This window comes from Dipteris shenzhenensis, chromosome 24, assembly GCF_047967505.1.
Source record: "Dipteris shenzhenensis isolate YYH24624 ecotype China chromosome 24, Dip_SZ_1.0, whole genome shotgun sequence".
Lineage (NCBI taxonomy): Eukaryota > Viridiplantae > Streptophyta > Polypodiopsida > Gleicheniales > Dipteridaceae > Dipteris > Dipteris shenzhenensis.
The window spans coordinates 43,675,410-43,683,005 of NC_141619.1; the positions used below are offsets into that span (position 1 = coordinate 43,675,410).

The window sequence follows — 7,596 nt, forward strand, 5'->3', positions numbered from 1 at the left end:
GTTTGTCTTTGAAAAACAATGCTCGAGCAATAACCCTTTCAAATCTATTATCACTGCTAGTCTTATTTTGTTATCACCTCTTTTGATGTTATTTCTGCGGGTGACATTATGTCTTCTCCTTTACCTTCTAAGATTTCTTCTTGCACCTGCTGTGGGCTGGATCATTAACTCCAGACATTGCATCCTCAACATTTTCAATCAACCATGTTGAGCTTGGAACTTACATGTTTATGTTCAAATTAGGCACATAACAAATCATTGGATCAGGTGTCACATGTACAAGCAATGCTTCTAGCAATGTGAAATTGAGATGGCCAAGATTATTGATAAACAAGGAAATGAAATTCATAAGTAGAAACAAATTGAAGATTGATATGGAAAACCAAATTGTCAAACTTTAGGTTGTGTGCTCTCAATGCAATTTGTTTGTGTGAAAGCATTCATGTTTTTCTTTTTCAAAACAAAATTGGATTACTAAAAAAAAGAAAACATTCATGTTCATATGCTTAGTATACCCCCTAAAGTTGTTGAATTTATACCCTTTCAAGTTATTTTAATCCCCAAAACTGCATATCCTTACAATGCCAAAAACCTTTCCGTAATAGATAGAGTGGAGTCCAACATTATCTAGCATTGCCTGAGTGTTCCCACTAACAAAAGATTTGGCCAAGTGGCCAAAACATATTTGAGCATTCATATGAAGTGAATAAGGATAGAGACAACAATTTACACTAATTCATTCATCACAATCAAGACTCAGCGCACTTTTTAACATTTATGAACTCATAAATAAATTTGGATGTGTATCACACTCCATACAATTACAACATGCAAACACATCTTTTCATGAAATATAGAAAATTAAACATATTCAAGAATACATATGAATGCTTGAATTATGGCAATGAGATAGAAGAAATTTCCAAGTAATATTAAAAGATCTTTGGAACGAAATTAATACATCATATGAAGAATATAGCAAGATAACATATGTAAAACACAAACACCATATAAAAGGACAATTTCAAGAACCTGTTGCTTCCTCTTCTGTTTCCCAAAACTTTGAAGCGTGCTTTTGTAAATGCTCGCATTGCTCTTCATTGAAGGGTTGAAGCGCTTTTTGTCCTAGTATGGTATCAATTTCTTTATCCCCTCCACCTTCAGTTGTATCATCTTCTTTTGGTACCCCCTCTATTGCCAATATTGGTTCTTGCAAGCCAGCCCATTGTCAAATTTCATGATTACTGTAAGCATACTTGTAACAGATACTTTCCACCTTTGCAACCTCCTCATAAGTCTCAACAACTGAAATAACATGCCTCTTATAAGAAAGAGACTCCATTGCAGCAAGCCCCTCAGAGAACAAGTCCAATGCATACTCATCTTCTTGAAAGAAACCCATGATCATGTCTTTCATGATACTTGAACATTTTCTTTTCAAGGACAATTCAATGTCAAATTCATCATCATCATCCTCATCACTTGATTCTTCTGCACCACTTGATTTTTCATATTTTTCATCTACAACATATATTGATGGCTTACATTGTGCATTGGTATAGCACTCAATATCGTTGAAATGCTTTTCCTTGCTTACCAGTACACAGGCAATTAAGCCATCCATAGATCCAATGACAAATATATCTACAGTTTCAAAATTATGGCAACCGAAGTGTATTTTATATTGTCCACATGTCTTATTTAATGCATTCTTCAACATGATACATGATCCATGGTCAAGAACACCATAAGAAGGAATTGCACTGGGGGAGAAGAGATTGTCATCAAGCTTTTCAACAAACACTAAAAGCGATCCTCATTCCAATGTCTACTTCTGCTTGGTCCATACATTACATCCAAAAAAGCAACCCCTATTGCCATTGGCTCTTGGTACACATTATGTATAAATTCCATCCCCTCTATGTTTGAACTGACTGTGTAGAACCTCCAAGGCCGGGTGGAATTTGGTCCATGACTTGCACCTTCACTTTGTCCCATAATCCACCTCAGATACCCCTTTGTGGCATTGGGCAATGGTGGAGTTTCCTTTCCCTGTTGAAGCTTCACTTTTAACCATGAGTTAGAGCAACCACGAGTCCGATGATACAATTTTGGACTAATTTTAAAATGTAATTTGCACTCATCCCAATTTTTTAACATTAAAGAAGGCCATTATGCCGATATAAACATATAAAGTTCTTCTTGTAGTGCAGCATCTCTCTTGATTTGCATAGCTCATCATTTAATATCAAGAATTATGGCATCAGTATTTGTTTTAGCTATGACTACTCTACCTTCCTTAATGTCATTTTGAATTTGACCAATTTGATCATCACTCAAACCATGCAAGCATCTACACATTGAGACTATGGGTTGCCTATGGCATTTTCCATCGTGAATATTTTCTTGCAATGTAATCCTCAAGGATGGAGATCCAACAATCATAAATGGCATCGCTTGTGATGATCATATGTACATCCTTCGTGGCAAGGCTATTCCCCAATGTTACCTTGCCAGTGTCAATGAAAGCCTGCAAAATATATGAATCCATTAGAATACAATAATTAAGAAAATAGACTCGTAAAAAATGATTCATAATTAAAATATGTACGTACATCCCAATTCTCACGATCTAGATGTCCTTTTGCAAGCCCTTGTTGTGCTTTCTTGGGTCTATTAAAGAGAATCCATTGTCCCCTCACCTGCTTAAGTATATCAATGTATGGAGATTGTCTCGAGATATTTTGAGACTCCAGGTTTGCCATCTTTGATATCTCCACACAAAAGCTTTCGGGACAATTCACAGCAATCCTCGCTTGGTGGGTGCGGTAGTAGTTCTTTCTTTGGGCCCTGTTGTTATCATCATTAGATGTGAATATTTTAGTAGCATATATTGAATGTTGTCCAGATAGTATCCAGTAGTGGCACTTGGTTAGATCCTTTTTATCTACCCTTTCTAGGGGCTGCTTTGTTTCAGGATTAAAAGGCATTAAATCTGCTACAGCAGCAAGAGGACTAGAGTTATAATCGAAGTCTGCAGCAAGCTTCTCCACATGCTCTTTGTTCAACCCTTTATATACATAGCTTGGAGGAGCTTTTTGACATCTTTCAACTGGAATTGGAAATGTTGCATGCAACCCAAATGGGTAGTATTTTTCATATTCCACCAAGCCTGATGGTTTCTTTTGCCCTTTTTTTCCTATGACCTTTCCACTTGGCTCCAATTCACTACCACTGCCTCTTTCCACAACTGCTAGCATACCCTCTGGAGGTGTTCCTTCCTCTGGTACATCAATTATAGTTAGCTTTCCTTTCTTTTCCCCTTCTCTGCTACCACCTGGTGCTTGAACCATAGTCGACTTTCCTTTCTTTGTTCCTTCCCCACTCTTGCGCTTCTTTAATGTTGCTGAAACTTTGTGATATGATTCAATGATTGTTGTCCTGTGTCAATTTCATTTCCATCAACTGATTCAACACTTATCTAGCCTCTTGAGTGCATGTTATCATCTACATTAGACCATACGAGATGCTTCATAATTGCTGGGATCCAAGAGAAATTTCTTATTTTGATTTATAATGATCAACAATCCAATATCTCCCCCTTTTCCAACCACATCTTCTGTGATTTGATGTACTGATCCAACACAAGTGTATGCACTTTTATTAGGTAACAAAACAAATAAGTGAACTCGTGTCAACTGTGCTCCCTCAATACTATATGTGTCAAAGTACCAAGGTATGCTTTTTTCTCCGAATCCACTTACAACTTTCTCAACCTTCTTCTTATTTGTGTCTTTCCTGTAAACAATCCAAGCAATATACAAACTATCATCTTTACAATGTTTAATGTTAGACAAAACACATTATCGATAAACATATCTCAAATAGAATTGACAATTGACACTAGACATGATGGTAGATTTGAGAAAGCAACGCCAGGAACAGGATGTCACTTGCGGATCGACGAAGGGTGCAGGAGGAAGCTGGGGGTGGGAGGTGAAAAAACGCGGAAAAGGAAGGTTTGGGGGGAAGGAGCAATCCCCCAAAATGCATGCTGAGGTTTTTTTTTTTTAAGACCTCTTTCTAATCCAACTATTGAGTGTGGAACTTATGGAGTGTTTAATTGGTGATGGAAGTTTAAAGCCTACATAGTTAAGTGCACACTGTTAGGACAAATCTGGGATGGGGAGCCTCTCGAGACCTCTCATTTTGACATAGTTTTGAACTTTTTTGCTTGCAATTAGCGAACGAAGGGTGGAGGAGTGTTTTCCAAGAATGACCCCATCTAAGAAATTGTCCTAAGGCTCTCAAACCACCCTAAAAATTTGAATTTTGAATTTTAAAATCTATATTTTCAATTTTTAAATTTAACGTTTGAAGATTTGGCCATGTGGCTAAATCTTCCTAGTGATTTGAAAGAAGCTAGCAACATTTGGCAGCACAGAAAAATCTTCCCAAACCCTGGTGGTTTGAAAGAAGCTAGCAAGATTTGGCAGCACCACCAAATCTCCCCAAACCCTGATGCTTTGAAAAGATTTGGCCACATGGCCAAATCTCCCAGAACCTAGTGATTTGAAAGAAGCACGCAAGATTTGGTTGCATAGCCAAAACTCCCAATACCCTTAGAGCTGGTCCCCATGCACCTGCAGAGAGTCACCCACCACCACGCTCACCTCCATGCCACTGGCTCTGCATAGGCAATTGCCAGTACAACCTCTCCATCTCCTTCCCACATGTGTTGCTGCCTTCCTCCAAACTCCCATTGTTGCATCGCCTCCTCCGTAGCACCTGCGTCCATGAACTTCTCCAGCAGCACGTACGGCCACCATAGCAACTATGTCCAAAGCTCTTGCAAGCACCTGCGTTTAGTGAGTCGAGCAGCCACCACCTACGTTTGACAGTGCAAGGTCATTGAAGTAGCCTCGCATGGATCTAGAGGTCATCGCTACACTTGCTGCTGCTGCTACCATGCAAGTGGGCCTTTGCATTCACCATTGGCTGCAAATGATGCAAATGCTCACAAGCCCACCCAAACATGCTCTCCTTCTCCATCACAGCGATGAAGATTCATCGGACGAGGAGTATGAATATGACGAAGAAGATGTTGAGGAATTCATCCAAGCCCTCTTTCTTCACATAGCAGGGACATTGGTGGAGGAGTTTTTTCAACTAGATATCCTATGCAAGAGGAATGTGTATGGACTTTGGTATGTGAAGCCACGCTCCCTTCATTTGTGGCAGAATTTCTTTGATTATGTTGATGATGACGACTTTAATAAACTAGCTAGAGCCTATGAACAGTCAATATCATCCCCGTCCATTCTTCCCATCACATCTTCCATGAAGTTCCTAAAGAAGAACACAAGAAAAACTTAGTCACAAAAGAGTGCAATTTCATTGGAACATTTGATAACCAACCTTATAGCCCAGACTCTCCTCTTTCTAGCACCACCAGTGGGTGCCAATGCATCAATGTTATGTAAGTACCTTCTTTTCTTATCCTTAAATCCCAAAGATGTTTCTTTCATCTTTTGCACTCGTTCTTCTGCTTTCTCTCGTTCCTTCTCTACGGCTTGTCGAACTTGATTGTATATAGATCTTTCCAAGCCTTTTTTTGACTCAGCTAGCTTACAGAGTGACTCTTCTAATTTATGTCGCTCCAAGTCCAATGCATTTTGCTCCAAGTCCAATGCTTTGGCTTTATCATGACGATCATGGCTCTTCCTTTGAAGATCCTGCATAGAGTTATGCATTGCAACAATGGTGCTATTTCCTAAATGTGCTAGCATCTCTACTTGGGCTTTGCGCATATCACTTGCTTGCATAGCCATTGACTGATTTTTGTTTAACTGATTGCAATAACCAAGAAACCCTGGATGTCCATTTCCAACAAACCAAACTAGCTCATGCATTGTATGGAAAGGAGGGCTCTTTTGGTTGGCAAGATCTAAAGATACAAGGATCCTTATACCCAAAGGTGGAGATGCTTCTTTCCTTGCGAACAAAGAATGTGGATTTTGGAAGCTCCCCTCAATCCTAGACTATGTGTGCTAAACGCCATGCAAGTGGCTTTGTAACTATTGACTTCACAAAGTTTTGGCAAAGTAAGGACACACTAGTACTACCGCAACAATGTGAACATGTATTGTACACACACACAACAACACAAAGCAACTATAGATGTGCAAAATAGCGGGCGTGTCTATAGGCGTTGCTTGAATAGAGAAATCACGGGTGCGTCTAATAGCGCGTCTAACAGCTCATCTATTTGCATGTGTATTGACACGTCTATTTGCGCATCTACACTGAGAAAATACGGGCCCGTCTTAACACTGCGTTTGTCAACGCGTCTATTTGCGTGTGTATTAGCCCGTCTATTAGCACGTCTACACTAAGAATTAGATGCGTATTTAGATGCATATTTAGACGCAAAACAGAGAATACAGAAAGTGAGATTTTGGTGTACATCACTGCTTTCCAAACATTGCCCATGATTACCAAAGCACGTAATTTTAACAAAAACATCAATGCTTTTTTGCAAGCCCACATATACAAGAATTAAGTGAGCTGAGGAGAATGAGACAATATGTAAAATAGTTTTGCCAATATCAATGATGGGCTACGGTTCAATCTCATCCTCAATGAAATCAACCCTTGCCAAACTATCTACTTCAAAATCCAAACAAGTGTTTAGATCTACAAATACATTCAACCCACTACTACTTATGCTAGTCATGTGCTCATCGAAATCAGCATCACCAATGGTAGGCTCATGGTAGGCTCATCCTCACGGCTAATGGCCTCAATATCTATATCTCCTATCTCATGATCATCCTCCTCTCTTGTATCATGGTCATCATCACGTCCATGGCCATGATCATCCTCCATATGCTCCATATTAATAAATGTACTATACATCACTTTGGAACGTGGCATAATAGGTATGACATGCCACCATCTGTTATTATCCACCATTGGTTGATAGACAACCTAATTCAAACACAAATACAATCATGTTATTTTCTTTGTATCGAAGGTATCAAATATTTAAAAGCGAGTATTTTTATATGTGTGCACAGTACCTGTTCACATTGTTGCGGTAGTACTAGTGTGTCCTTCCTACTTTGCCAAAACTTTGTGGAGTCAATAGTTACAAAGCCACTTGCATGGCGTTTGATTGTTGCATTAGGGCCTCTTTCCACCAGGTCCTTAAACCACTTTACATCCAAAACATACACAAAGAAGCGTCAAAAGTCAAGCTTAATAATATCTTGGATTATGCCACAATAATCATCCATGGCTCCATTGGCTCCCTCAAAGCTAGCAATGACGCCGCAATCTTGTGTGTTTCTCTTATCATCAATCCATTGTGTTTGAAAATGCTTGCCCTCACACCATATAGCATTGAACATAGTGCACTATACCAAGAAAAAATAAATTAAATAAGCAATCTAAATTATTGAAAGCTCCTAACTTATGCATAACATTCTATATACCGACCTTGCTCATGCATCCCCTAGCATACTCCCATTCTTCCATTCTGATATGCATCCCCTCGTCTTCCTCTACTTTCTCCATTTCATCAAGTAGCGAATC

At 39.1% G+C, this 7,596-nt stretch overlaps 1 pseudogene; it reads right to left on the reverse strand.

The window, feature by feature from the left end:
• Positions 1–2,238: 2,238 nt before the first annotated feature.
• Positions 2,239–3,535, reverse strand: LOC147886635 (uncharacterized; annotated as a pseudogene).
• Positions 3,536–7,596: the final 4,061 nt, after the last annotated feature.